This window comes from Malus sylvestris, chromosome 10 (assembly GCF_916048215.2).
Source record: "Malus sylvestris chromosome 10, drMalSylv7.2, whole genome shotgun sequence".
NCBI lineage: Eukaryota > Viridiplantae > Streptophyta > Magnoliopsida > Rosales > Rosaceae > Malus > Malus sylvestris.
Window position 1 is genome coordinate 17,913,115 of NC_062269.1, and position 16,094 is coordinate 17,929,208.

At 38.8% G+C, this 16,094-nt stretch overlaps 3 long non-coding RNA genes across 3 annotated transcripts; 1 reads left to right on the plus strand and 2 right to left on the minus strand.

Moving 5' to 3' along the window:
• Positions 1–273: 273 nt before the first annotated feature.
• Positions 274–1,087, minus strand: LOC126584871 (uncharacterized). Its single transcript, XR_007610146.1, has 3 exons — positions 1,054–1,087; positions 800–926; positions 274–672 (listed from the first exon to the last, which is right to left on the minus strand). It is a non-coding gene; the product is annotated as an uncharacterized LOC126584871 (long non-coding RNA).
• A 4,445-nt stretch (positions 1,088–5,532) lies between these two features.
• LOC126585132 (uncharacterized) lies at positions 5,533–10,709 on the plus strand. The gene is made up of 2 exons (XR_007610331.1): positions 5,533–5,830; positions 10,628–10,709. It is a non-coding gene; the product is annotated as an uncharacterized LOC126585132 (long non-coding RNA).
• On the minus strand, positions 5,847–10,817 carry LOC126585131 (uncharacterized). Its single transcript, XR_007610329.1, has 2 exons — positions 10,735–10,817; positions 5,847–5,939 (listed from the first exon to the last, which is right to left on the minus strand). It is a non-coding gene; the product is annotated as an uncharacterized LOC126585131 (long non-coding RNA).
• Positions 10,818–16,094: the final 5,277 nt, after the last annotated feature.

The following is a 16,094-nucleotide window of genomic DNA, read 5'->3' on the forward strand; positions in this document are numbered from 1 at the left end:
CTTGTAAGTGAGGTTTTAGGTATTATTCTCACTAAAGTTGAATTTGAACCCATTATTTGCTGCCCATTGTGAGGCTTAACCGCTCTCCCACCTGCTTAGTGTAGATAATATCGTTTGTTCAAAAAAAGAAAAAAAAATTAATAAGGCCACACCCTTTTCTCTTCTAACCATCCATTTATTAACGAAATTCAACCTTTGTGATAAAATGAAAAATCAATCTAAAACGAGGGAGGGAGGGAGGAGATTTAAACTTAGAGTTCAGAGGAAAACACATTTGCTCGGAAATATAACTATATCCGTATCTGCATATTTACTCAGATTTTTGTAGATTAACAAAAATAAAGCATCGAAGTCAATTCACTTTACTGACCTCATTGTAGCTCTGCCACCATATACTTAAATAAACCTTATACTCAGAGGCTAGTAGCCATACACCAATTAGGCCAAATATCACTTCTGGGCGCTAAAGTTATGTTTCAATCCAGTCCATGTAGTTTTGATTGACCCAAACTTGACCTTGTAGTTTACCAAACGATGCAGTTCAAGGAACAAAAATCTCAGAAGCTCCTTCATCATTTGAGTTCTGTTCAAGCTCATCTTGGAGTCCTTGTACTTTGCCTCTGCAAGTCTTTCACGAACTCAATTGCTCTTGAGGAGGGAAGCATTGCCCGTCTGAGAATCAAGATAACGAGTAGGTATCAAACAAATTTGTGGTCCATCTAGCACTATTCTTCGATGTTACCGTATATTGTCGTTGTGTACCAAAATTGCTGTGAGCCCTAAGTTAAAGGCCAATTACCATAGTGTAGGGAACGAAGGCCCACTGGAGATAGATTCTTTCATTAAGCTTCTTCCTTCTCCTTCTCTCTTCCCAAAATCTTTTGATAGAGGCCCTTCATAATGTTTCATCACCGTAATCTCACATCCTGTTGTGATCACACATAAATTACCAAGGTCATATGTTAATCACGGAATCAAATTAATACGGGTATCAATGACGTTAACAATCCTCAGAAACATACAAGCTTTGAAGCAACAGGAATGCAATCTCACCTGTATTGATGGAAAACGGATGTGAATACCTAACCTGGACGTCGAACTTATGATTACAAGGTACACCTTGCTGAGAAATGGAAGGCTATGCTCCTTAGATGTTAAAATCAGCACAATGTGTAGTCAAATGACAAGAAGCACGAGTCTAGCTATAAGTGCAAGTTTCCTCCATAACTCTCAGTGACAGATGCCTATAAGATTAAATCAAGACAACCGTGAGGAAGAATTAACAGAACACAGGAAAGATTAAAAAATGAAAATAGTGGATCATAATACTTACAGTGAAAACTCTATAAACCAAAATCATAGGTCTGACATTATTAAACAGATTAAAAATGCAATACATGAATAAATTAGTCGCATCGCTCATGTCAAATACATAAAAAATACTTCAGTTGGCTAGTGTTTTTTATTTAGTCCGAAGTTAGCCGTTCTTGGCCATAACTTCTAGCTCATCCCAGGTAGGGTGGCAGCCCTAGTATTTATCAGAGAAAAATGTTATCTGTATGCAGACGCTACTGTTGTAGGAAAACAGATATTGAGAATTTTGATTTTGAAAACACATGGACTTTGGGTATAAGAAATTATTATATTCGACTCTACAGTAAGATTTGATTGTTTCCATAAATGCACTAAAACAACAACAACAACAAAGTCTTTTCCCACTAAGTGGGTCGGCTATATGAATCCTAGAACGCCACTGCGCTCGGTTCTGTGTCATGTCCTCCGTTAGATCCAAGTACTCTAAGTCTTTTCTTAGAGTCTCTTCCAAAGTTTTCCTAGGTCTTCCTCTACCCATTCAGCCCTGGACCTTTATCTCGTAGCCGCATCTTCTAATCGGAGCGTCAATAGGCCTTCTTTGTACATGTTCAAACCACCGTAACCGATTTTCTCTCATCTTTCCTTCAATTTCGGCTACTCCTACTTTACCTCGGATATCCTCATTCCTAATCCTATCGTTTTTCGTGTGCCCATATATCCAACGAAGCATCCTCATCTCCGCTAAACCCATTTTATGTACGTGTTGATGCTTCACCGCCCAACATTCTGTGCCATATAGCATCATCAGCCTTATTGCCATCCTATAAAATGTTCCCTTGAGCTTCAGTGGCATACGGCCGTCACACAACACACTGGATGCACTCTTCCACTTCATCCATCCAGCTTGTATTTTATGGTTGAGGTCTCCATCTAATTCTCCCTTCTTTTGCAAGATAGATCCTAGGTAGCGAAAGCGGTCGCTCTTTAATACTTCCTGATCTCCGATCATCACCCCTAACTCATTTTGGTCTCCATTTGCACTGAACTTGCACTCCATATAATCTCTCTTTGATTGGCTTAAGCGAAGACCTTTAGATTCCAACACTTCTCTCCAAAGGTTAAGCTTCGCATTTACCCCTTCCTGAGTTTCATCTATCAACATTATATCGTCTGCGAAAAACATATACCAAGGAATATCATCTTGAATATGTCCCATTAACTCATCCATTACCAATGCAAAAAAGGTAAGGACTTAAGGATGAGCCTTGATGTAACCCTACAATTATGGGGAAACTTTTAGTCTGTCCTTCATGAATTCTTACGGTAGTCTTTGCTCTATCATACATATCCTTTATAGCTTGGATATATGCTACTCGTACTCTTTTCTTCTCTAAAATCCTCCAAGGAGTGTCTCTTGGGACCCTATCATACGCTTTTTCCAAATCTATAAAGACCATGTGCAGATCATTTTTCCTATCTCTATATCTTTCCATCAATCTTCATAAGAGATAGATTGCCTCCACGGTTGAGCGTCCTGGCATAAACCCGAATTGGTTGTCCGAAACCCGTGTCTCTTGCCTCAATCTATGCTCAATGACTCTCTCCCAGAGTTTCATTGTACGACTCATTAGCTTAATACCCCTATAGTTCATGCAATTTTGTATGTCACCTTTATTCTTGTAGATAGGCACCAAAGTGCTCTTTTGCTACTCATTTGGCATCTTCTTCGTTTTCAAAATCCTATTGAAAAGGTCTGTGAATCATGCTATACCCATCTTTCCCAAGACTTTCCACACTTTGATCGGTATATCATCTGGGCCCACTGCTTTTCTATGCTTCATCTTTTTCAAAGCTACAACCACTTATTCCTTCCTGATTCGGTGGTAAAAGGCGTAGTTTCTACACTCTTCTGAGTTACTCATTGAAAAAATTATGAAAATAACCTCTCCATCTGTCTTTGATCGTGTTCTCTGTAGCAAGAACCTTTCCATCCTCATCCTTGATGCACCTCACTTGGTTTAGGTCCCTTGTCTTCTTTTCCCTTGCTCTAGCTAGTTTATAGATATCCAACTCTCCTTCTGGTATCTAGTCGCTTATACATATCGTCATAAACCGCTAGCTTAGCTTCTTTCACAGCTTTCTTCACCTCCTGCTTCGCTATTCTATACCTTTCACCATTTTCATCGATCCTATCCTTGTATAGGGCTTTACAACATTCCTTCTTAACCGTTACCTTTGTTTGTACCTCCTTATTCCACCACCAAGATTCCTTTTGGTGTGGAGCAAAGCCCTTGGACTCTCCTACTACCTCTTTTGCTACGATGTTGATTAGCCAAGCTTTCTTCCGGTATAACTTTGCAATCCTTACAAGTTATACGATCCCCTTTCCTCATTAGAAGAAAATCTATTACTATTTTTGCCCACCCACTCTTGTAGGTGATCACATGTTCTTCTCTCTTCTTAAAGAAGGTGTTGGCTTAGAATTTATCATATAAAAAAAAAGGTCGTACCCAGTGCACAAGGCTCCCGCTTTATGCAGGGTCTGGGAGAGGTGAATGTCGGCTAGCCTTACCTCCATTTATGGAGAGGCTACTCCCAAATCTCAAACCCGAGATCTACTGCTTATGGGCGAAGGCACTTGCCATCTCACCAAGATAGCTTCCCCATCCTCGTTTCTCTCCCCAAAACCATGGCCACCATGAAAACCTCCATAGTTGCTTGTCTCCTTGCCCACGTGTCCCTTGAAATCTCCTCCTATAAATACCTTCTCAGTTTGAGCAATTCCTTGCACCAAGTCTCCAAGATCTTCCCAAAATTTCTCCTTCAAACTCGTATCCAATCCTACTTGAGGTGCGTATGCACTAATCATATTGATGAGTTCTTGTTCTATTACAATCTTGATTGCCATAATTCTATCTCCTACCCTCTTGACATCTACAACATCTTGTGTCAAGGTCTTGTCCACGATGATGCCAACACCGTTTCTCCTTCTATTTGTGCTCGAATACCAAAGTTTAAAACCTGAGTTTTCTAGATCCTTTTCCTTAAAACCAACCCACTTAGTTTCTTGTAGGCACATAATACTTATCTTTCTCCTCACCATAACTTCCACTACTTCCATAGATTTTCCCGTTAAGGTCCCTATATTCCACATTCCTAAACGCATTCTACTCTCTTGAACTCTATCTTTCTGTCCTAGCTTCTTCACCCTCCCCGGTCTAATAGGATCAAAGTACTTCTTTTGTGTGTCCTGTGTAAAGTTGATAGAAGCATATGTTTCCAAACAACTTTGAGTGGAGTCGTTCAAAAAGAAGTTTCTATGACCCTTTTGCTCATTTAACACTGCATCCGGGTGCCGATGGAGATATAGCGACCCTTACTCACTTATCACTGTGCTCGGGCCACACAGCGCGCCACTTACCGATGACGCCCTAGTTTTAACGCAATTTCGTTATGGATTCATTTTTATAAGGATTCGACGTAACCTAGGAGTGCCAGCTGTCGACTACCTGACGCCCTCCCCCTCCTCCTTTATCCGGGGCTTGGGACCGGCAATGTAAGATAAACTTACATAGGCAGAGTTCCATAAATGCACTACAAAATGTAAAAAGTTTTGAATTCATTGTAAACCTGATAGAACATATAAACTCCAATCAGTTAAAAGTAACTAATTAACGTTCAAAAATATAAAAGCAAGCAAAAACAGGTCACAAACAAACATAGATTTCAATTGGCATCTATATTTACCTTCTAAGAAGACGAAAACAAACATAGATGTCTTCAATATCTAAGTCAACCTTTAACTTAATATACTTCCTGAGAAGCTCAGAGAAGCTGTATACAGCTTCAATCCAGCTATCAGAACTTGAATCCAGAGGATGTTAAGATTTCAAAATAGTATTTCTCAGAATGGTGGATAAATTTTGACTTGACCCTGATTTGTAATACAACTCAGCAAAAACATTTAACACCATGCACTTGCCGGATTTGAACTCATCAACCCACCCAGGAGGACTTCCAATCCAAAGTTTGTCGTCCAAAGCAGGATCACTCGGTCCCGAATGATCCTTGTTACTCGGACCTAATAATTCCGGAGGCTTTTCTGCAGGAGCGCCCATGGAAGCACTTGAAGATACGTCATTTTTCCTGTGTGCAGGAAGCTGCCCAAGTATGTCAACTCTCAGTTCTTGAGGCAATTGTTGCAACACTGAGGTATCTGTTGAGATTTAAGCTGCATACTAGCTTAATATCAAACTGCAGATGACAATCCTGCAGAAAGAAGTGAAGAGAATGCTGAAATCGAAAAGATGAAGAACTTGCTATTTTTAGCAAGTAGCCGTTAGGTTCAAATGTGCAACGGCTAGTTCCATTTTCTGTTTTTAGAATGCATACAGCTGGTGTTCTTATCCTTTTAATTGTACCTTGCATTCCCATCTTCTTCCAAGTGGATGGATGATATCCTCCAATGACCATTAATGGCCGGAGAAGGTTTCTAGGTCCCTAGTGTGTAGGATCAGTTTTTTGACCAGTGGTGAGTAATTTAGTCCTTGTAATCTTTATGGTTTCTGATATGAAAAAGATACTGACTCTTGCTCTTCCTCTCTCTCTCTTGAAAAGAAAAAACTCTGTTTTCTAAGAAAAAACTTCAACTTCTATCGAAGAATACCAACTAAAACACCATGCCTGATACCATTTCAAACATGGTATCAGAGCACTAGGTCTGATTCCAGAGAGGGGCGTAAAGCTGTGAGAGAGGTTCTTCCTGAAAAAATCTCAGAAGGGATAAAGGAGGTTCCTTTTATTGGTTGATTCACTGATACTCACTAAGAAAAATGGTGGGATCAGGTTCTTCCGGTGGAGATTTACGAACTCCACAGTTTGATGGTGCAAACTACGATTTTTGGGCTGTCAAGATGGAGACTATCCTCATAGCGCATGACCTATGGGATGTAGTAGAACTCGGAGTGCAACCGCAGCAGATTTCCGTCGAGGAAGAAGTCTCTGGAGAGGAAGGAAGTGAGATTGAGCATGTTCCAGTGGAACCACCCACCATCTCCAGAGAAGACAAAATCAAAAATGCCAAGGCGTTGAGTCTCATACAAGGAGCTATAACAGATGAGCTTTTTCCTCGTATCAGAAATGAGAAGACTGCAAAAGGGGCTTGGGACATTCTGAGAAGAGAGTTCAGAGGAGATAAAAAGGTAAGAGCTGTAAAACTTCAAGCAGTTAGGGCTGATTTTGAGTATATGAGAATGACAGATAGTGAAAACCTAGATGACTATTTGGGTAGGTTTTTTGGAATTGTGAACAATCTGAAATCTCTTGGTGAAGATGTGACTGAACAAAGAATTGTGCAGAAATTATTGATGAGTCTAAGTAGGAGGTATAAATCCATTGTGTCTATTATTGAGGAAACTCGAGATCTGGATGCTATTAGAGTTGAAGAAGTCATTGCATCTGTCAAAGTATATGATAAAAGGGAGGACTTACATGATGAAAGGGATAAATTGACAGGAACTGAGAGGGCTTTTAGTAGTCTCAGAATTGGAAATAATCAAGTCACTGGTACCTACAAAGGTTCACAGAGTAGGCCAAATCAAAAGTGGCAGGGACAAAACAAGAAGGGATCAAATTGGTCTCCAAGTGGGAACTGGAACAACAATTCTGGCGGAAATTGGAATAACAGATTCAATTCACAGAACAAGCAAGGAAGCAGTAGTCAAAGTTCTGTGAAACCACAGTGTCAAGTGTGTCAAAAATATCATTTTGGTGTGTGCAGATACAAAGGAAAACCCAAATGTGGAAAGTGCAATCGTTTTGGTCATATTGCAAAGGACTGTGATAGTCACAAGCAAGTTGCCCACTGTGCAAGGGAAGAAGAAGTAACTACAGGAACCATGTTCTACGCTTGTCACTCATCAATTATGCAAGATAGAAGTGTGTGGTTTGTGGATAGTGCTTGCAGCAACCATATGACATCACAAGAGTCTGCTTTAATAAATATTGACAGATCTGTGACCTGCAAAGTTAAAATGGGCACATGTGATCTTGTACAAGCAACTGGAAAAGGCACTTTAGTGGTTGAAACTCAGCGTGGGAAAAGATATATAAATGAAGTGTTGTTGGTTCCAGGTTTGGATGAAAACTTGCTGAGTGTAGGCCAAATGATGGAGCATGGTTACTATGTCCTATTTGGGGGTAATATGGCAGTAATCTTTGATGATAGTAGGCTCAACAATGTTGTAGCAAAAGTGATCATGGCAGGAAATCGATGTTTTCCCCTTTCACTAGAGTCTATAACCCCTGCAGCAAGAAAAGCATCTATGGTTGAAGATTCATGGTTATGGCATAGAAGGCTTGGACATCTGAACTTCACTAGCATGAAGAAGATGCAGCATAAGGAAATGGTACTTGGACTACCTGCTTTGACAGAAATGAGAGATGTGTGTGAAGGTTGTGTGTCAGGCAAGCACCACAGAGAACCTTTTGACAAAGAAAAAACGTGGAGAGCAAGCTGTCCACTTGAATTGGTGCATACAGATTTGTGTGGACCTATGCAAAACGAATCCATTGGAGGGAATAGGTACTTCATCACATTCATTGATGATTTCTCAAGAATGTGTTGGGTATACTTTCTCAGAAACAAATCTGATACCTTCAATGTGTTCAAAAAGTTCAAAGTTTTTGTTGAACTGCAAAGTGGGTTCAGTTTGAAGAAGCTAAGAAGTGATAGAGGTGGTGAATACACCTCAAATGAATTTATGAATTACTGTGCAAGCATAGGAATGGAGAGGCAACTGACAATTGCATATTCACCTCAGCAAAATGGAGTTGCTGAGAGAAGAAATAGAACAGTTTGTGAAATGGCAAGATCCATGATGACTGAGAAAGGAATCCCTGTGTCTTTCTGGGCAGAAGCTGTAAGTACAGCTGTGTACCTTCAAAATAGATGCTTTACAACATCTGTCCTAGATAAGACACCTTTTGAAGCATTCACAGGCAGGAAGCCTGGAATTAAGCACCTGAAGGTATTTGGGTGTATCTGCTATACTCATGTCTCATCACATCTGAGGCACAAATTTGATGAGAAATCCAGAAAAGGGGTTTTCATGGGATATGGAAGCTGTGAAAAGGGATATAGAGTGTATGATCTGCAATCTAAGAAAATAGTACTCTCAAGAAGTGTGATTTTCAGTGAAAACCAGTCATGGAATTGGAAAAGTGATCAAGTAGAATCGATCTCAATACCTCTTAATCTTGAAGGAAATAACTCTACAGAAGAAGCTAGAGAGGAACAAACCGATGAAATCCAGTTTGACAATGCTGAAGGTTCTCATTCACACACTATTGTGGATGAGTTGGTTGAAGATAATGGTGGAAGTCATAGTCAAGGCTCCACACCTAGCTCCACCCCAGTGAAGTTGAGAACTCTGGAAGATATATATGCAAGGTGTCACATGTGCATTATAGAACCAGAGAGTTATCAAGAAGCAGCAAGTGAAATAGCCTGGCAGGAGGCTATGAATGCAGAGTTGGAAATGATTGAAAAGAACAATACTTGGGAGCTTGTTGATAGGCCTATGAATAAACCTGTTATAGGTGTGAAATGGGTGTTTAAAACTAAGCTAAATCTGGATGGAACAGTTCAAAAACACAAGGCCAGACTTGTGGCAAAAGGTTATGCACAGAAACCTGGGATAGACTACAATGAAACCTTTGCACCGGTGGCAAGGTTAGATACAATTCGAACACTCATTGCTCTTGCAGCACAAAAGGGTTGGAAGTTGTTTCAGTTGGATGTTAAGTCAGCATTCCTAAATGGTGTGCTTGATGAAGAGGTGTATGTTGAGCAGCCTGAGGGTTTTGAGTTGGCAAAAGCTGATCACAAGGTCTATAAGTTAAGGAAGGCCTTATATGGACTTAAACAAGCACCTAGAGCCTGGTACAGTGAGATTGATGCATATCTCTCTTTGTGTAAGTTCAAAAGAAGCACAAGTGAAGCCACACTATATACAAGATCTGATGATGAAGGAGGGTTGATAATTGTGTCAATCTATGTTGATGACATTGTATATACTGGAAGTAGTGACAAGATGCTCAGTGAATTCAAAAGGGAAATGATGGAGAGATATGAAATGTCTGATCTCGGCCTTCTACATCACTTCTTAGGTATGGGAATACTGCAAACGGATCAAGGCGTGTTTATACACCAAAGTAAGTATGCTAAGTCTTTACTTGTGAAATTTGGGCTCGAAGATTGCAAACCAGTTTCTATCCCTTTGCCCACTGGTGAAAAGCTAAAGAAAGTGGATGGGAGTGAATTAGCCGATGAAGGACTTTACAGGAAAATAGTGGGAAGTCTACTGTATTTAACAGCAACAAGACCTGATCTAATGTATGCTGCAAGTTTGTTATCAAGGTTTATGAATGGTCCGACTAAGAAGCATTTGGGAGTTGCAAGAAGAGTACTGAGATATGTGCAAGGGACCCTAAACTATGGCATTGAGTATGTGAAAGATAATTCTGCAATCCTCATTGGATTCTGTGATGCAGATTGGGCAGGCAGTGAAGATGATAGCAGAAGCACCTCAGGTTATGCATTCAGCTTTGGCAGTGGAGCATTTTCTTGGGCTTCTGTGAAACAAAACACAGTTGCATTGTCAACCGCTGAAGCTGAGTATGTTTCAGCAGCTGAGGCAACTGCACAGTCAATTTGGTTGAGATTCGTTCTTGATGATTTTGGGGAAATGCAAACTGAGGCAACACCTTTATTTTGTGATAATATGTCAGCAATTTCCATGGTCAAAAATCCTGTATTTCATCAGAGAACTAGACACATAAACAGGCGGTATCATTTCATAAGGGAAGCTCTGCAAGAAGGGGTGATCAAGTTGCAGTTCTGCAGAAGTGAAGAACAACTTGCAGATATATTCACAAAAGCTTTGCCAAAAGATAGATTTAATCAGTTGAGATTAAGACTTGGAGTTAAGCCAGTAAGCAGCTTAGGAGAGGCTGTTGAGATTTAAGCTGCATACTAGCTTAATATCAAACTGCAGATGACAATCCTGCAGAAAGAAGTGAAGAGAATGCTGAAATCGAAAAGATGAAGAACTTGCTATTTTTAGCAAGTAGCCGTTAGGTTCAAATGTGCAACGGCTAGTTCCATTTTCTGTTTTTAGAATGCATACAGCTGGTGTTCTTATCCTTTTAATTGTACCTTGCATTCCCATCTTCTTCCAAGTGGATGGATGATATCCTCCAATGACCATTAATGGCCGGAGAAGGTTTCTAGGTCCCTAGTGTGTAGGATCAGTTTTTTGACCAGTGGTGAGTAATTTAGTCCTTGTAATCTTTATGGTTTCTGATATGAAAAAGATACTGACTCTTGCTCTTCCTCTCTCTCTCTTGAAAAGAAAAAACTCTGTTTTCTAAGAAAAAACTTCAACTTCTATCGAAGAATACCAACTAAAACACCATGCCTGATACCATTTCAAACAGTATCTACTTGGCTTAAAGATGACGGCATTATATCAGTGTTTCCAAGACCTGATGTAGAAACTACCACATAACAGTACCCTCCCACAGAAGAAGGAATTGCTCCTTTTTCTACTACTGTATGCTGCATCACATAAGGAGAGATACCAATTATATAGCTATGGAAGTCCAAAACGTGGACATCTAATAGACAACTAGAAAAAAAAAAGATTCTTAATAACAATATATTTTTTCTGGAATAAAAACATAGGCATCGAAAGAAAAGGCGCCTAGGGTTTTCTGGTTGGCCGCCGTCTGCTGCTGCTTCTTCTTGGAGTTACTGTTCGAAGAGTTGGAATTGAAGCTCCGCTTGGAATTGGATCGCTGGCCGGACGAGCCGGCAGAGCGAGACGAATTCAAACTCATTTCTTCGGAGGAAAGAGTGTTGGAGAAGCTGTTGGTGGATTTTAGATTTTATCATTCAAATGAAGCGGCAAAATTAGAAACTGTATTTGTATGTTTGGTGGGAGTCGTCGGTAACCGTTTTTTTTAACAGTGAAGACCCGGCCTGGTTCCCGGTGTTTTTTACTCTTTTTAATTTTTTGGACTTCTTTATTTTTTTTAGGGTCAATAACAATGCTGCTCTAATTTTCACGTGATTGTGTTTCATGTACATCTAAATATTAGTTATAGACGTGAAACTATCAACACAACATGAGTCCACAAACGAGAGGCTTGTTTAATTTGAGACCGTTTATGTGGGATACACTTGCATGTCAATCTCAATACACTTTTTCGATGAAATAAATTTTATTAAAAGCACAATAATTTTTACAAAAAATTCAAGTGCTTGCCAGAAAATACACTTCTTATTTTTGTAACCTATGAGCATTTTGAAGGTTTATGGTTATTTGAAAATATTTTTTCTTCATATACGAGATTTGTTTGTAGCTCAATTAGTTAAAATTCACCCAAGTTAGAGGTGTTGTGAACAATTCCCTCGTCTTTAAATATCACAAATAATATTTTTTTTAAAAGTAAACAATTGTTTTTAGCAATTTTGTACTATGAGGGAAGGGGATATTCCATGCGAGTTGAATCGAAAATCTCTCACTTACAAGTGAAGAAGAATACCACTATATCACAATACTATTGGTAAAAAGAAAGTAAATAGTTGTTGCAAATTGGGGTGGTCAGGAACGAATTATGACATGCCCCGACCCTGATGTCCTCGTATACCAAGATGGGCACGTGTTGGCCAACACCTGAGGGTGACGAAGCCAATTCAAACATGCGTACAAATAAAATATGTAATTAGAAAGAAATATGTCAATGCGGAAACATGTTCAGAGCATAAAACTAATTAAGAATAATGTGAAAGAACTATTATAAAAAGGTACGAACAAAGGAATGAGTCTTACATTGAGAAGACTCGAAGGTACCTATGCGAAAGTTCCTTGACGCATGGGATCGAATGCCTAACTCTTGAAGGGGGCGTAAAACAAAGGGTGAGTGGACCAAAGTTTATAATAATAATACTAATAATAAGAAAACTATTTTCTTTCTGAACATACTAAACCCCTATTTTGAAAACACATATATAATACTACATAATAGGTTTTTTGAAAAAGTCTAGCATGCTATGAAAAACATTCGTAAAACATGTACGTGTAAACCAGTGCTCAGTAATGGTAATATAGTCGCCCGAAGGAAAATCCATAAAATATCTGTAAATCACATTAATGATGTACTCAAGTAGGGGTATTATAGTCGCCCAAAGGCATAACATATCCATCACTCGAAGGTGAAGCTATATGACACTGGGTTATGTCAATGAAGAAACATGGTAAACGCCATCACCCGAAGGTGAAGCTGTACGACTCTGGGTTACGCTAGAGAAGAAACATATACATAACATATCGACACTAGTTGTGACTAATGAAGCTGTTCGACACTGGTTTCGCTAGTGAAGCTGGGGGTATGTCATAAATATCCTCAACTGTGTCCTATGGCCATAGACGTCTACATACTCATGTTGTGTGTATGTGATGTATGATAACCAACTAGATAAGCACCGAAAACATATCTCAAAAACTCGTATTAAATCACCGGAGCTCAAAACCTCTAAGCCTCATCTCATAAATCCATGATAAATCATACTCGTAAATCCATAAATTTTCATATACGAAAATCCAATAACTCATAACCTTTCGTAAAACGTAAATTCGATAAATCATAAATAATGCATAAAATGTATAATCATGAAATCATGCTTTTCTTGAATGCAAGCCTTATATTTTGTAAAAACATGCAATTTAAGATGGGGTCCACTCATAGATATTCCATTGTCGGGGAGCCGCTCAAACTAGAGAGGCTGATGTCATTTCCAACCAACGCACCTAAACACAAATAGAGACCATTTAATAAAACTTTACTAAAACAATAGAATTTAGGAAAATAGACTACAGATTCGAAATCGGCACGTCGAGAAACCTAAAGAGAGACCTCGGGTTCCCCTACGCGTCGAAATGGTTTACCAGAAAATTCGTCGGTGCCGCCATCCATAGCGGTCGGAGCATCGTACCTTGGTGGAGGCTCGTATGCTCCACGCACACCCACGCGCGAGCCACACAGCGACCCTAGAAACTAGGATTAGGTCCGGGTCGAGTCGGATCTAGGTTTTGGGTTGTTGGGTTGGGCCTGGTTTTGGGTTGAGGTTAATGGGTCATGGATTTGGGCCGGATCTCGAATCGGGTTTGGGCTGGATTATTGAATTAGGTCTGGTTATTGGGTTAGGCCCAGTTATGGGTTGTGAGTCGGGTTTGACCCATTTGGGTTCGCGGGTCGCCAGATTCTGGAAAAATTGCTGGGAAATTTTCGAGCTCCTTTTAGCTTCAAATCTCAACTAAAATTCACCATTTAAAAACCAAAATGAAGCTAGGAGGGTAGGAATTCGAGTTATACCGTTTTGGTTCTCAGTCGTGGTCGGAAAAAGGCTTGCAAGGTCGCAGGTCTATCACCAGATAACTGAGTTAAGCTTCATGGGTGTTTTCTACATCTATTTCCCTCTAAACCAAGTACAAGGGTCAAAGCCAGAACTAGATCATTTTTAAAAGAAGCATTGGGATGGTCTTGAGGCTTACCTTGACTGAGATCATGGAGAACTTGTTGAATTCCATGGCAACTCGTCGGGAAGAAAAAATGCACATTGACATCGAAAGAGAGAGTAAGGTCATAGAGAGGTGAGAGAGGGAGGAGGGAGGATCCACAGATGGTGGTGGTGCTCGCCGGAGATGCGGTGGTGAGTGGTTGTGTGTGTTCGTGCTTAAAGAGATGGAAAGAATAATGAGAGGGAGAGTTTAAGATAAGAGAGGTGAAGGAAAGGGTTCTAGAAAGAGATGAGTCACAGGAGGAGAAAAAAAGGATACCCCAAAAATAGGGAGAAAATCTACCATGTGTCGCCACCCTAATGGTCCATGATGGAGAAATATCTCCAAATGGAAAATTACCAAAATGCCCTTATTCTTCTGAATCCTGTAAAATCTTCGTTTTAGCTTCAAATTCAATTCCGCTTACGCCCACACATCCGTAACACTGAGTACTACAAGGATACACATGGAAAATAGCCTTATGCGACACAACATGGTAGTCAGCAAAAGTCAACGTTTTTTTCCTCGAATGGCATTTTGGTAATTTCATGTTTTAAAATGATAAAAACCGAAATATTTGGGGACGAGTCGTTACAAATTAGGCCAATCCGTTAATCAGATGCCATTTTTGGAGCAAACCCTTATTCAACCGTGGAAAGAAGTTTGGTGGCCTATTTTGAAGCCCAAATAAAGAATCCAAAGCGAATCTGGCTTGTTAGAAGACCAAGTGCATAATGGGAAAGGAATTGGAATTCCTAGCCTAATTTGGAGGAGCCAAACAAAGAAAAATGTTCAAAACCTTAGCTTAATGCTTAGGACCACACTACTACAATATTAGCTTTAAGTGTCAGATGATGGTGGCGGTTTAACGAGTCATTCTGTCGGATAAAAGATATCTGACACAAAATTTATTTAGTGTCGGATAAAATCAACTTTCTGTCGTATATAACCGACAGTAATTACTGTCGGATATTACTGTCGTATAAAACCGACACAAAATATTCTTAAACCGTCAAGAATTTTGAATTTTTTTTAAAATTTTTTTTTTATACTTTGGCGGTTTAGAGGTCACGGTGTCGGTTACAAACCGACAGAACGTTACTACTTTATTATTTTAGCATTCTAGCCGTTATTATTTGAATTTTCTGTCGGTTAAAACCGACAGAAAGTTAATAGTTTATTATTTGTATTCTCTCCTTCATCTTCAACCCACAGTCTTCATCTTCAAAAGTTTTTCAGATTTCTTCATCTTCAAAATCTTTTCAGATTTCTTCATCTTCAACCCGCAATCATCATCTTCAATCTTCAATCATTTTCCACTCTTCATCATCAATCTTTTTGTTCTCTTCATCTCATCTCACAGTAAGTTTTTCATTTCTTTTACTTTCATACTTTTTATTTATTTCTTCATCAAGCACTTCAACTTATTCTTCTCTTCATCTCATAGTAAGTTTTTCATTTTCTTTTGCTTCCATACTTTTATCTTCTATTTGTTTCTTCATCAAGCACTTCATGGCTTATTTTTATTTTATGATTTGATTTTGCAGGAGCTTTATTTAGGTGGTTGATTACATAAAGTGTAGATCGATGATAGAATTCTTCAATAATTCAGGTTTTATTACTAAACTTCTTTTATGTTTAAATTGTTTGTTTAACTAGTAAGATAAATTAGGAATATTTGTGTTCCATTACCTTATTTGATTACTTATTTAGAGATTTTAATTTAATTAGTAATATAAATTAGGAATATTTGTGTTCCATTACTTTATTTGATTTACTTAAATTGTTATAAAGAAATTGAGATAAATATTATTTGTGAATATTTATGTTAAATTGACAATATTTAATATAACATAAATTGGTAATATTTAGTAATATAGGTATATATTATGTTAACTAATTTAATATTTCACTCTAGTTGCTATGAGGATATACAAAACTTAAATTTAATAAATAATAAAGAGTGTAGATAAACATATGTTTTTGTTAACCTTTTATTGCTTTTTTAATTTGTTTTACTGTGATAGGTGTTGAAATTAAATTGCAATTGTGATTGTTCAAGGTTGAAAGATAGGGATTGAAATTTCTAATAGTTATGCCTACATGATAGGGATTGAAAGATTGTAGGCATCTTAGTTTCAACGTAATATTTGCTCC